General features: G+C 37.0%; 1 protein-coding gene across 2 annotated transcripts in view; it reads left to right on the top strand.

The window, feature by feature from the left end:
* Window positions 1–14,430, top strand: part of lrp1ba (low density lipoprotein receptor-related protein 1Ba) — a 259,135-nt gene that overhangs the window by 48,778 nt on the left and 195,927 nt on the right. The gene's annotated exons all lie outside the window — the stretch shown is intronic.

Raw genomic sequence — 14,430 nt, 5'->3', positions numbered from 1 at the left:
TCTTTTATCTTAAAAGATGAAAAGATAAACCCATAAAACGTTCAGATTATGAATTTATTATGTTTATCCAGATAATTATGAAACTTTAGCTTCAGACGTGGCGTGAATAGTTTTGATAATGAGTTGTGCATCGGACTTGATGTGAACAGTCCTTGTCTCTCGAATTTAGCTAAAAACATCGAATGCTTTTTGTTGATGGACTAGATGGTCCATCAATATCTATAATTGCAGGTCAAGACTTTCACCTTTAAACTGCAATTCACGTCTTCACACTTCTTCGTTTTAAGAGTGTTTGACAGAATTAAACCCACAACAGATCTGCAGTCATTTCAAGTCAGTTCCATGCAAGATATAAGCACAGTCGGCTTAATGTAATAATGGGTTTCTGCTAAAAGGCAATTACTGTTTCTCCACATGATGAAGTGAGGATTGCGTTTTGTCACATTGTGGTGAAAGGGAACAAGAAAAGAGGTTTATATGAAAACCACAGCTTAGTTTACGTCGAAAACGTTGTGAGAATTTATGTATTGCAGCTGAGGTCGTTTAACTGTTGAGACGGATGAGCTACATCATGTCATGTCTAGAATGTGTATTTAGTTACGACCATAATAAATGAGCATATGGAAGTATTCATCATCCTCACCTTGAGTTGAACCACTCGTGAGATGTTAGTGTGCATGTGCCAGGCTTTTTAAAGCAACCGAAGACCTCGTTTGGGAGGGAAAATTTGCGCTTTTACATTTTATGTTCCATTTCAATCTTAGTCTTGGTTCGGTTTCAAAGTAAATAAAACTTGGCGGCATGGAGAGGAAGGTATGGATGCACACACTCCTTTGAGGAGCAAGCGCGGGCCGCTTTGTTCCACTGCAGACCGGTTTCGAATTGCTCTCTGCACACCTGTCATAACTGAGCATTCATAATTTACATTATCAGTCCGCATAGCAGATATCAACTCTCAATCCTGGAGGTATTCGAATCTGGGACAGATAGAGAGAGAGAGCGAGAGAAGAGAGGAACATCTTCACAAGAATGGCCATATGAGCTAGACTCACACTTTTTTTTTTTTGTCATAAAAGTTAAGAAAAAATAGCTTTGTGGGTTGAAGATAGCGTGAAGCTAGCACTGACCCCTTTTATATATTCTTATTGTGTACAATATTGTAGTTCATCATTTAACTCGTCCCTCTTTTCACACTAAAACCATGTTACCACTGTTTATGTTTTATGATCATAATATTGAATAAATTATATATTTATAGGATAGTTTAACCATATTTCTGTCATAATTTTACTATGTTCCAAACCTGTATTAGTTTTTTTCTTCTGTTGAACACTAAAGAAGATATTTTAAAGAATGTTGGTAACCAGACAGTTTCTAGTCCCTTTTTTTTTCATGCAATGGAAATCAACGGGGTCCAACAATTGTTTGGTTAGTGACATTCAGAAAAATCTCTTCTGTTGTGTTCAGCAGAATAAAGCAAGTAATTCAGGTTTGATACAACTTGAGGGCGAGTAAATGATGACAGAGTATTCATTTTTGGGTGAACTATCCCTTTAATGCTCACTCATTTACTTCTATTGTAAGTATGATTGTAGGTGGTTGCTAGGGCGTTGCTATGCAGTTTCTGGATTGGTTGCTAACTGTCTTAAGACATAAAAGCCCACCCGCAAGTATCTATTGGCTCTTTTCCGCTAATAACTGTATAACTGTAAAAATGTTTTACAGTTGTTTTATGGTTTATGGCGTTGCCATGGTGGCAGAGTTATAAAATTGGATATAACTTTACACAGAAAACATTAGCAATCATGTTGTTTTCCATACTAAAGTCATGCTAACCATCATAATGTTTATGATTTGTTATCATACTATTGAAAAAGTGAAATGCTTACACATTGGCCCCATTCTCTTCCATTGTAAGCACCATTGTGGGTGGTTGCTAAGGCGTTGCTATGCAGTTGCTAGTGTGTTCTGGAGGGTTGCTAACTTTTTCAAGTCACAAGAGCCCACCATAGTTCTTAACTGTACAAAAAACAAGTGAGTTTTCCCTAACTGTTTAGGACTATGCTAAGCCAGTAGACTAGTTAGCTCGAAGGCTAACTAAAAACTAAGGGAAATGCTTTGACTCCTAAGCGCCGCATACAGTATGTCTCACCTAAGTAGTCTTACTTGTCTCTGCGGAGAAAGCTCTAGTGGCACTTTACTTATAGTCTTTTATGGAGATCCAAGAGAAATTTGACGGCTATAATGTTTTTTTGTTCCAAAACTATCACATTACAGAGGTTTAACCCCTTAAACCCTGAGGCCATTTTTGGAGTTTTTTGTCTGAGTGACACACAAAAAAGTAAAGACTCATAACTTCAAAACTATAGAGAGGTGAGTCAAAAGGTAGATATCATTTGTTAGGAAACTTTTTATATTTTTAGAAAATATAAATTTTTATTACTTTTGGACAATCTAATGCTGAGAAAATGCTGATAAAAGACAAAAATATTAATATTATTTTTTAATAATTTACATATCTTTCTTATTTGAAATGCAATAATTCAGGAAGGAAATACGGTGGCAAAATAATTCTTTTTTTGTGATGTTCCCCTATGTGTGGTCTGCGTCTGGATCGTTATTTTATGATGATAGCATAAAGTAATCCAAAGTTACAGCACTTGGAACAAAGGGAGCCTTTTTGTTAAGTCCTCACACATTTGGAAGGCAATAAAAAAAATGAGTTTTCTTAGTGACATACACAAAACTAAAGACTCATAACTTCAAAACTATAGCAAGGAGATTCTAAAGGTAGGTATCGTTTGAAAGAACACTTTTCAAATTTTTTGAAAATATACATTACATTACATTTGGACATTCTCCTGCCGAGAAACTGCTGATAAAAGACAAAAAATATATATAATTTTTATAATGATAATGCATATCTTTCTTATTTGACATGGAATAACTCAGGAAGGAAATAAGGTAGAAGGAAAATTCTTTTTTGGGGAAGTCCCTCTATATATGAGCTGCATCTGGATAAAATTTTGTGGTGATTGGATAAAGCAATCAAAAGTTATAGCATTTGGAACCAAGATAGCCTTTTTGTTGAGACCTTGACGCCCCCTCATGGGCATTTTTAAAATTGTTTCACCATGAAGAAAATCTTGTCATAAAAGCAATAGATTAAGTAAATTTTGGGCTCATTTGAATTGTATTAATATGCTGTAAAAAATTAAGTGCAATTTTCAATGATTTTTGAATGTTTCATGAGATGTATGATGTTTTTGACACATTGCAGTACATAGTACAAAAAACTATTTTATAGATTATGAAAAAAAATATTCTATTTATCAACAAATAACTCAGCAGTACTTAGGAGTTTTTCGAATTGGCTACATTCACTGTAAAGTTCAGACTCTAAGCTTTCAAATGACACCAATTTTGTTTGAATCAAGGCAATATTTTGGAAAAATATGATAATTAATATTTTCGCAGCTAGGTGGCGCCTGTGGGGCGTCTACGGGCGGTACACTCCGGTTGAGAGAGACTAGTCAGCACTCGTTCAGAGTTGATCGAAGTGGTTGGATGCATTAAAAAGCTGAGATTCTAAGCTTTAATATGATACATATTTTGTGTTATTCCACGTTTGAAATCGAGCACGGATGGTTCCGGGAAAACTGGAAAACACTTTGCACCCCGGGAGGATGAGAGACTTGTTTTTTAGCCAAGTATGCATCACTTCGTGAGGAATATCTCGTGATCAAAGCAATGGATTATGTTGTGTTTGGGCTCTTTGTAATCGTGAGAATCTGCTGTCAATAAAGATGTGTGATTTTTCACAATCCATGCATGTTTCATTGAGTTATGAGCTGAAACGTCACATCAAAACAACATCGCATCACTGCTATTGCTACTTCATAGATCCGCCTGTGGAATTTTTTGTGTTAGAACGCCATAAGGAATATATTTAGATCTGAGTGATGGATTATGGCGAGTTTGGGCTCTTTTTAATCTTAACAATCTGCTGTAAATAATGATGTGCCATTTTCCACAATTGATGCATGCTTCATTGAGTTATGAGTTAAAACGCGACAAGTGCTACATCTATAATAAACGGTCTATGCGCGCCGGTGGTGGTTCGTGTGTTACAACTCCCACGAGGAATATCTTTAGATCTGAGTGATGGATTTTGCTGAGTTTGGGCTCTTTTTAATCGTGAGAGTCTGCTGAAAATAATGATGTGCATTTTTCTACGATCTGTGCATGCTTTGTGAAGTTATAAGTGAAAACCAAACGCGAGTGCTTCATGAGTATATACTAGGATAGGCGCGTCTGAGGTATTGTTTGTTTTAGAACGCCATGAGGAAATATCTTTAGATCTGATTGATGGAATATATTAAGTTTGGGCTCTTTGTAATCGTGAGCTCCTGCTGTAAATAACGATGTATAATTTTTCATGATCGGCGAATGTTTCATGAAGATACGAGTAAAAAGGCCAAGTCTAAGCTACCTTGCTAGGCTACGTGAATCAGTGGATTTTTTGTGGTTTAGAACTCCATGAGGATTATCTTTAGTTCTGAGTGATGGATTATGTTGAGTTTGGACTCTTTTTAATTGTAAGCATCTGCTGTAAATAATGATGTGTCATTTTCCACAATTGGAGCATGTTTCATGAAGTTACAAGCGGAAATGTGTCTAAAATGCAGCATCCATATATGGTTTACACATGGGTCTCTTAAGGGGTTATTTTACAAAAACCTTGCTCAAGTTTATTAAAAACCCTGGAACAATTATGCTTGTTGTATTCTACTCATTGAGACCTTTCAAATGACATATGACACAGGACTATCTGAGCTGTATGATGTTTTTGACATATTGCAGTATGTGGTACAAAAAAGTAGTTTATAAATTATGAAAACATTTTTTTTCTATTTATCAGCAAATAACTCAGCACTACATTGGAGTTTATCAAATTGGCTACATTCATTGTAAATTTCAGACTCTAAGCTTTCAAATGACATCTATTTTAAGTTGATCCAGGTAATATTTTTGAAAAAAAATTATGATTATTAATTTTGCAGCTAGGTGGCGCCTGCGGCGGGTACACTCGTATTTAGTGGAATAACTCTGCAATCATTAGAAGTTGATCGAAGTAATTAGATGCATTAAAAAGCTGAGATTCTAAGCTTTAAAATGATACCTATTTTGTGTTGTTCCATTCAGTGGTTGCTTAGTAATTTGATTATGAATATTTTTCATGGGGTGGCGTCCCGCCGGCGGGACGCTTAGGGTTTAAGGGGTTAATACACTGTGAATGGCGTTTCATGTTGTATTTAACTGTGCTAATGAGTTCAGGTTAGCTCAAAACATTCAGCCCAATGCAAATGTGGGTTTCCACGTCGATTAAACTGCGTAAACAGTATTGCAGATATTTGACATCGACTTGAGCAGCTAACTAACCTTGACGAAGTGGTTTTAAATTCTCTTTTATTTTGTTCTCAGGGAAAAATAAAACAAAAAACTAGCGAGGAGCATTGGGAGCACTGCCTTTGGATCACTGTGTGTTATTTTGAAACTCTTTCTTAGCTATTTTTCTTGGTTGTGTGGGGATTTGTTTTGTCATTGAGGAATGGAGCCTGCCTTCAGGTGACCACGGCTATTCACTAGAGACTAAAGAAAAGAGAATAAAGGGATTTCAGCTGTGTGTGTGTGTGTGTGAGAGAGAGTGAGAGCGTGCGTTTCAGTACGATCACTTATCTTACGTTTCCCCACTGTTTTGGTCCTTCTCACACAGATTATATTTAGATCATTAGGGCCTGATAAGGATATCTTTTTTTATTATTATTCAGACGGCGTCTGCCGGTGTCAGACTGACTGACTGTAGACGTGTGAAATGAATAACTTAACAAAGACAGCATAGAGCAGTGAAGGAGATAACAGAATTGTGACAAAAAGAGTCACACGTTTAATTAAACTTCCCTGAAAACAAGCACAGGAAAGAACACGGTGATTCGAAGATTTTCTTGATCTGTCGCATGTATTCTCGGTTTGTCTCAGATCAGAACAACGTGCCATTTTATGTATAAAATCACACTTTCACGCCCCACAAAGCATTACACACTAGTTCTCCTCTACACTTAAGAAAGTGATCATTTGTATCCTAACTGTTAGCTAACTGTTTTCATTATGTCAAAACAGCTTGTTACCGTGATATCTTGTTGTTGCTAATCAAAAACATTTTAACCAGTTAGCACTGTGCTAAGCCAGGAGGCTAAGCTGTTAGCTTGCTATCTGACAGCTAACTCGCAACTCAAAGATTGGTAAATGTTTATTTTGGTCATGTTTGCTGCAGTAAAATGGCATTGGCTAATGTGACCATGCTAACTTGCAAAACTTTGATGCCATGATGTTGCATTATGGAGTGCCTCTTTCTATAAAATCACAGCGCAGGCAAAAGGTCTTGTTGAATTTACAGAGCAATCATTTAGTCGTCTGTGTCTAGAGATTGAGGTTGCACATTACCGAACATGAGCGATGGGCTTTCTGCCCTCAGGGCTTGAGAAGCTGCCTTATTTTACACATCCACATTTATAGCACAAAGGAAATGCTAAAGCTCATAAACTTTATATCTTTATGTGACAGGAAGGACTGTAACCTTGGAAATGTGCTGAGTGTCCCTCCTGCACTTGGAATTTTCTTTTTTTTTCTCTCTCTCTACCACTACACAGTTTTTGGCAGTTAGACTAAACCGAATTTACCCTCAAACAATCATTGCACACTACTGTATTTATTGTACTATTTTTGGTGGTATGCAGTATTGTATTTTGGGGCGTTGGTCGCAAAACAGAAAAAAAAAAAGAAAAAAAAAAAGACATATTGCTAATATTTTAAGATATATTTTTCAAAAATAAAAATGCATTTATGCTTCATTCATTTATTTAAAATGTATATTTTAAAATTGAACATTTACCTCTTCCTTGAAGTACTTTTTTATATATTTTGGCATTTGGTTCAAATAGAATGCATTTTCATATATATATATAAAAAAAAATATATTATTATAAAATATGTATTATATAGGACAACATATTTAAAATGTTTTATTTTTTACGTTTCATTTAAAATTAAGGCTTGATTCCAGCCAAAGGAAGTATTTATTTATTTTATTTATTTGCAAGAGGATAAATGGACGCAATGCAAAACAAATGTGACACAATGCAAATCGTTTCACATGCTATTTTTGCACAGTACACATTTATCAGTATGTCAGAGTTGTCTTCTGTTGCAGTTCCTTGGGCAAAAGCGTTTGAGTCTAAACTGAATCTGCTCTCAAACAGCAGAGTAGAACAGATGCACCATTTCTCTTCCATCTCCTGAGGAAAGAAAGTGATAGATTTTTTACCTCGCTTGCAGCCTAACATATTAATAACATTGGCTGGTGTTTCTCCTGTATACAGTATGCATGTCTCTGGAAGTTCATGTATAGCCCTCCTCAGCCGTTCCTTCTCCCTCTCTGAAAAATTCCCACTACTGAATGTTTATCAAAGCCTACAAAATGAAAAAAACAAACCTCAGAATATGTGACAGTCTTGACAGCTTTTTATTCCAAATCTGAGTTTGTACTTCAATTCCAATGGAAAAAGAGGTCTTGCGTTAGAACCCTCGCTGTGTTCTGTAGTGAAGACAGCAATCAGGAATCTCGGGAAGTTCAAAGGCAAAAAGCAGCGTAGAACATCTGACTAGCTTGAAATTGGCACTTGCATTTCTTGACAAATCCACCACAGAAAGACATGGGAAGCAGGTATTTTTAGTAAATCACATCACTACTTTGTAGTTGTGTCAGGGAAGCATGCTACATTCCATTAAATTCAGAAAGTCAGAATCTTCAACTTGGAAAAGTGCGATAGATTGGTATATGGAACGATTTCACTGTTATCACATTATCTCTGACGATAATCGTATACAAATGCTAGCATTGCATAGCATCGTTATGCTCAGAAATTTGGTTTGGTTTGCTATCAAACAAAAAGTTGTGACTGAATTAAAATCTTTTTAGCACATGAAAAACTGAATTGTTGATAATTGTACAATTGCTAACATTTGGTAGCATTGTTTACATTCGAAAAATTGGTTTGCTAGCAAATTTCACTGTTGAAAATTGAACAACCGCATTGCATGATTCTAAATTCTTTTAGCAAACGTTACAATTACATTATATAACGTCAACATTTTCAGCAAATGTAAAATGCTGCAATGTTTCTCTCTTTTAATCATACACTTGCTAGCATTGTATAGCATTGTCTATGTTTAAAAATGTGGTTGCAAACAAACTTCTTTGTTGACAGTCAAACTGGATTTACATGATGTTACAATATTTTCAGCAAATGCAAAACATGGTTATCGTGTCGATCATACACCTAAACAATCAATTCTAACATTTGATATCATTGTTTATGTTCAAATTTTGTTTGCTAGCAAACTTTTTTTTGTTGACAATCATGGTAGCTACGAGCTAATGGTATGATTGTTAAGGGGGTCGCACACCGGACGCGCAGCTCAGCGCCGCGCCGCGCAGCGCCACATCTTTTAAATTCGAACACATTATTCTCTATGAGAGTACACACACCGGCGGCGCCTTTCGGCGTCTGTCCGCGGCGGCTCAGGACCGTGTTCAAAATCCTGCTGCGCCACAGAGCGCCATTTACGTAGTTTTATATAAAATTTACATTTATGTGTCTCAAATCATAGTTAATGTATATACGGACTTCACCCTGTGCTGCAATATACATTCAGTTTTATATTTATGTACAGAAATCAGAAAATTGCTGATGTTATCGGATTTTCAGGTGACAGTTGTCCTAGACGTGGCGCGGCGCGGCGCTGAGCTGCGCGTCCGGTGTGCGGCCGCCTTTAATCTTCCAAATTTCCGGCAATGGAAAATCTTTATGTTCGAAATTCCAAGGCCTCCATCCAACTTGGAATGTAATGCAAAAGCCAATGATTTACCAACATCTCAGTAATTATTTGTGGGCTCATTCATGAAACAAAATGTTAGTGTGAATAGTTTGTGAAAAACATTATTAAATCTTGACATATTCTTTCAAATATTTCAAGGCGGCGGCCCATTTGCTTGATTTGTCTCATTTGTACTTGGATAAAACTGGTCTTTTCGCTTCACCTCAAACATGGTAGAACAGCCTTGAACACCTTTCTCTTTGTTGCTCTGTTACATTCCATAATTAACATTCTTAATCCTTTAGGAGCGACGAATGTGCCATGAACGTCTTCTGCAGCATTTTGTTCTGCACCAAAACAGTCAAAAGCATTGGTAGACGTCATGACCATGGTCCCTCTGAAGGTAATGCTTTATCTCTCCTGGGTATTAAGAGATTGGAGCGTACTACATACTACAGGTGCTAGGCAAGAAACAGTGTTTGTGTTGCACCTTTGAACGTCCCTGTGGTAATAACACAGTAGCCTCACTTTCCCCATTTGCATTGTCAGTCCCTAATGAATATATGGAATTGAATAAAGCAGCCCACACAGCAACGTGACTAAAAACATTTGAAACACACTGGAACTGCAAACAAAAGAGTCTACACCTCACTATGGCTTTTTTATATAATGGCAACACAGTAAACAAAGCGTCTGGATAACAAGAACGCCGTCAGATGCTTAAAGGTAAATTTATCTTGGGAACAACAGTTTTTCTTTGTTCTTTTTACAGCCCGTTGTGAAACATAATTGCTTTACTTATGCTTGTGCTTGATTAGGTTAAACATCAGGAACTTTGTATGCACAGAATATTTTAAGCCACCAAAATAAATAAATGAATATGCATATACAATTGATATGATTCATCAATCTGTGCAAGATATCGTTTATTGGTTATTCATTTCTTGTGTATGTTGTAACTAGTTTATGTATGTAACTTTGTGTAAATTTGTGTATATAACTTTGAATTGTTATATTCTAGCCAACTGAAGAAATTTAGGTCAATCATATAAAACTGTAGAGGTAATTAATGGTGTCAAGTTCATTTTCTCATCTCCACATAACAAAAGTTACTTTCTTTTGATCTCAACTTAAAAAAATATATATACCTTGTTATTTCAATACAACAAAAGTAGTTTTTTTCAAAAATGTTTTACTTGTGATTGAAGCAATACGTTTTTTTGTGATGTCTACTTAATTTTCTTATTATCTTGACATAACAAAAGCTGTCATCTCAAGATCTTTTTTTATTTTTTATGTTGAGATCACAATTTTTTTTTAACAAGATTTAGACTTTTAAGATCTTTATAAGATAATTTTAAGATCAACATAAAGCGTTTTCTAAATGTTCTCATTATCTAGATATAATAGAAGTTTTGCTTAAAGGGTTAGTTCACCCAAAATGAAATTTCTGTCAGTAATTACTCACCCTCATGTTGTTCCAAACTCTTAAGTTCATCTTCGGAACACAAAATGAAGATATTTTTGATGAAATCGGAGAGTTCTCTGACCCCTCCATAGGCAGCAATGTTATTGCAACTTTCAAGGCCCAGAAAGGTAGTAAAAACATTGTTACAATAGTCCATGTGACTACAATAGGTCAATCTTAATGTTATGAAGCGACGAGAATACTTTTTGTGCAAAAAACAAAACAAAAAAACCCAGACTTTATTCAACAATCTCTTCTCCATGTCAGTCTGCTACGCTGATCACGTAGTGCAGCGCAACAAACAACTTTCAAGTTTAGTTCTCGAGACAACTTTATGTCGAGATCTTGAAGACTTTTGTGGTGTCATTAAAATGTAATACACATCAATTGAAAATTAAGTTGAGATCATTTAAAGACAAAAACAAATAGTAATCCAGGTATGTTCCGTAGTTGGAAGGCATCTTCACTAATAAACCAATACAAATATTGTCGTCATTGTTTTAGCGGTCGATAATATCATCTGACTTTTTTATGGCAAATTTAAGTAAGTCGTCCTTGGGTTGTGTATTACTTCCTTTGTATGTTTCTGACTGCTAAGCAACCCTTACAAACAGTGCAGTTTTGTAGCTTCACAGGGATTTGACAATCCTCAGCTAATGGTTCCAAATGTTAGAATTCATCACATAAATTCAACATTCATCCACCCAGAGAGTCTGCAAGTGTTTGCTCGAGTGCTGAAAATGTAGGCATATTACAGTATGATGGGAGCAGCTGAGGGTTAAGTGCTTTGCCCAGGGGCAAAACTGCAGTGGTCACAGGAAGGGCAGTTTCATGTGCCAAGTTGATGTCCTTCTGTAGCTTGACTAGGATTTGGATGAGCCACCAAGTGCAGAGACTTTACGGCCACATCAATCTGGTTAAATATAGATTTAGACGTTATGCACAGACCGTTAAACTAACCTGTTCATTTGCGTCGGTTTATCTGGAGTTTATCTGAATCCCCTTCCAATGCTGGCAGTCGATTCTGAAGTGTTGATGAAGGGGCAAAATAAACCGGCTCTGCTTCACAGTTACACCTCTGATGTCTCACATCCACCTCCTTTCAGTTTCTCTAGTTGGAAGTGCAGGTGTTTGTGAAGTTATGCAATATTACTTTTTGCTGTAACTGTGAAAACATACCATGCCAGTTTAGTTTTTTTAGTTTTTGCGAATTGAATTTCCATACCATTTTCAGTTTAGGGGGTCGTGGCCTGAAAAAGGACAAAGACCCCTGTCATATAGAGGCTTCTCTGGGCTTGTAAGCAACCTGCTATAAAACACACAGGACACACTAGCATGGTGTTCCCTTCTGGATCCAACCTCCATCTGATCTGTTCTAACATAGCATGTTTTTACTCAACTGTCATCTATTTATAAACACTGCCTGGTAGGTGCGGACCCCCCCCCCCCCGGTCACCTGCTCTGATCGCACAAACAGAAAAATACACAAGCACACTCGTTCCGCTGCAGTGATGTCCTATCTGTCTGAGCCCTTGGGACGGTGGCCGCTGTAATGATGGAGACTGAGGGAAAGACCTGCTGTGAGTGAATAATAGACCTGTCCGGACATATGCCGTGTTCTCTGGACTAGTGATTCTTGCTGGGCAGGGGGCGGGGCTTACGATGCAGCTTTTTGATTGGTTCGTTTAGACACCTGAGGGAGATGTTGAGATGCTAAAGTCTGGTGAAGCTGTTGTGGAAGTTTTCAATTAAATATGTGATTTAAAAGAAAAATTTGATGTCCAAATAACAAATATTTTATTTTTATTTTATTTTTTTGCCTCCCTTATAGAAAACATTTCTGGTCTCTATTGGCCATTAAAAAAAAGAACAAGCCATGTTTTTTTATGCTTTGTTTTGCTTCCTTCCCTTCCCTTCCCTTCCCTTCCCTTCCCTTCCCTTCCCTTCCCTTCCCTTCCCTTCCCTTCCCTTCCCTTCCCTTCCCTTCCCTTCCCTTCCCTTCCCTTCCCTTCCCTTCCTTTCCTTTCCTTTCCTTTCCTTTCCTTTCCTTTCCTTTCCTTTCCTTTCCTTTCCTTTCCTTTCCTTTCCTTTCTCCCTTCCCTTCCCTTCCCTTCAACCGCGCTTTGAGAAAACATTGCAGGTCTCTATTGGCCATAAAAAAGGATTTCAGTTAAAAAAAATATGAATAGCATTTGTGAGCCGTTTCATTGGATCTTTTAAATGTGTCGAACTTGGAGGTGGTCTGGAAAAACGTAGCTATGGCATTTAAGTCCGTATAGATTTTCAAGGTCTCGGCCTTCAATTTTTAATGTGGTACGGGACTCCCGAGAGTGATTGATTGTTCACAGCAGCTAAAGTTCAAGCTCTTTGGGTTGGGGTAGCGAAATAGATCCACAGGCATTTACCTTTACGCCCCTGTTAGACTCAGCACCCTTCCTGGACCGCTGCCGTTAGCACTACATCACCCAGTGAGTGTCAGAGAAAGTAGGGCTCCTCACTGAGAGAAAATCACCTTGAGGGAGAGCTCTGGAGTTCACTGGAGATAAATCCTGTTGTGCGGGAGCCTAACTCACAGCGAGAGTCCAGCCATAATGGCCTCCTTCCCGCTCGGAGGAGATTAGTGTGAATCCGGGTGGCGGACAGTAGCTGCACACATTCGACATCACTCGCCATGTAAACAATGATTTTGAACTATTTTTGAAGTTACGTTTGAAGCATAAGCATTGATTTCTCCAAAGAGTAATTCTCATCCGATAATCAACTCTCCCACCAACTGTTTTGAATCGGAAAGGTCTAGATTCCTTCTTTTGGATCAATGCTTGTGTCTTTGTAAATATATGTAGTTACCCATTCTTATTCCATGATAGATTTCTGTGAAGTTTCTGTTTTGGATATCCTAATGGGCAAAGACTGACATTTAACATTTTCCAGGGTTAGAAAAGTGTCAAAAATATTGGACAGAAAATAAAAAGTCAATTTTGTCTTTCATTAGCAGTTTTCTTTGCTTCTTTTTTTGCGGATCAAAATGTACTATTGCAGTAACTGCTTTTCTTTTACACTGCCAGAGGCTTTATTTATGCGTTCAATATGTTTGTTTAGATGGGATAATTAGATTGTGAACAAAATAATAGCTTTTTTTTGGCACTGAATCAATCAAGTTTTAATTTATGTTTTATGTCATTTGATGGTGTCGGTTTGGTTTATGAGTTGGGTCATCTTACTCCTTGGGCATAGATTCCACCATGCTTTTGGCACAAATGCAATGGATATGAAGTTAATTATTTATTTAAGTCATGTTGTTTTATTTTTCTGTGTGGTTGTTCTTGGAAAACTGTCTTGGATTGCTTTTAGCATAAATACTGTTTTGTCAAATGTTGTACAGATGACAGATAGTCAAGTCAAGTCAAAACAAAAACCTGTCACAGATTATCGTATAGGGTTAGTTACCCCCAAAAATCAAAGATTTGTCATTATTTACTATGTCTTTCAAATCCCGTATGACGTGTTATGTGGAAACAAAAGATGTTATTGCTGCTCACAGTTCTTGTGATATGAAAGAATAAAACTACAGATTTTAGTGGCTCAAATGCCCCATTTGCATAAATAAATAAAGAACTCTTTATAGCCAAGATTATGAAATATTTCAGGAACCGTTAGTCGCTCCCCATCGCTAGTCCCACATATAAATAGTTAAACATCCAGCTCAAGTGGATACACATTCCCTGTAATATATAAAAAGCCATTATATTTCACTTTCAGTTAAACTCATATCGTAAAACGCTTTGCATTATCCTTAAACGCTGTGATACATTTTTAAAGAAGTACTTAATTTAAAGCCTTCAGACTCAAGCCATTCCGAATGCATGCCTGGGGTGGGTCGATGAATTTCTCAGTGCGTAGTTATTATTAATGTGGGCTTCTTAGCAAATGCACGCTAGAAATCTCACGCTCGCGATTAGGCGTTTAGAGTGGCTAAACCATCTCCAATCTTTCTCTTTTTCACACTTTCCTGTGTAATATGTATT

The sequence above is a fragment of the Leuciscus leuciscus genome, assembly GCF_965113295.1.
Source record: "Leuciscus leuciscus genome assembly, chromosome: 15".
NCBI classification, from domain to species: domain Eukaryota; kingdom Metazoa; phylum Chordata; class Actinopteri; order Cypriniformes; family Leuciscidae; genus Leuciscus; species Leuciscus leuciscus.
This window is presented reverse-complemented; position numbering and strand designations above follow the sequence as displayed.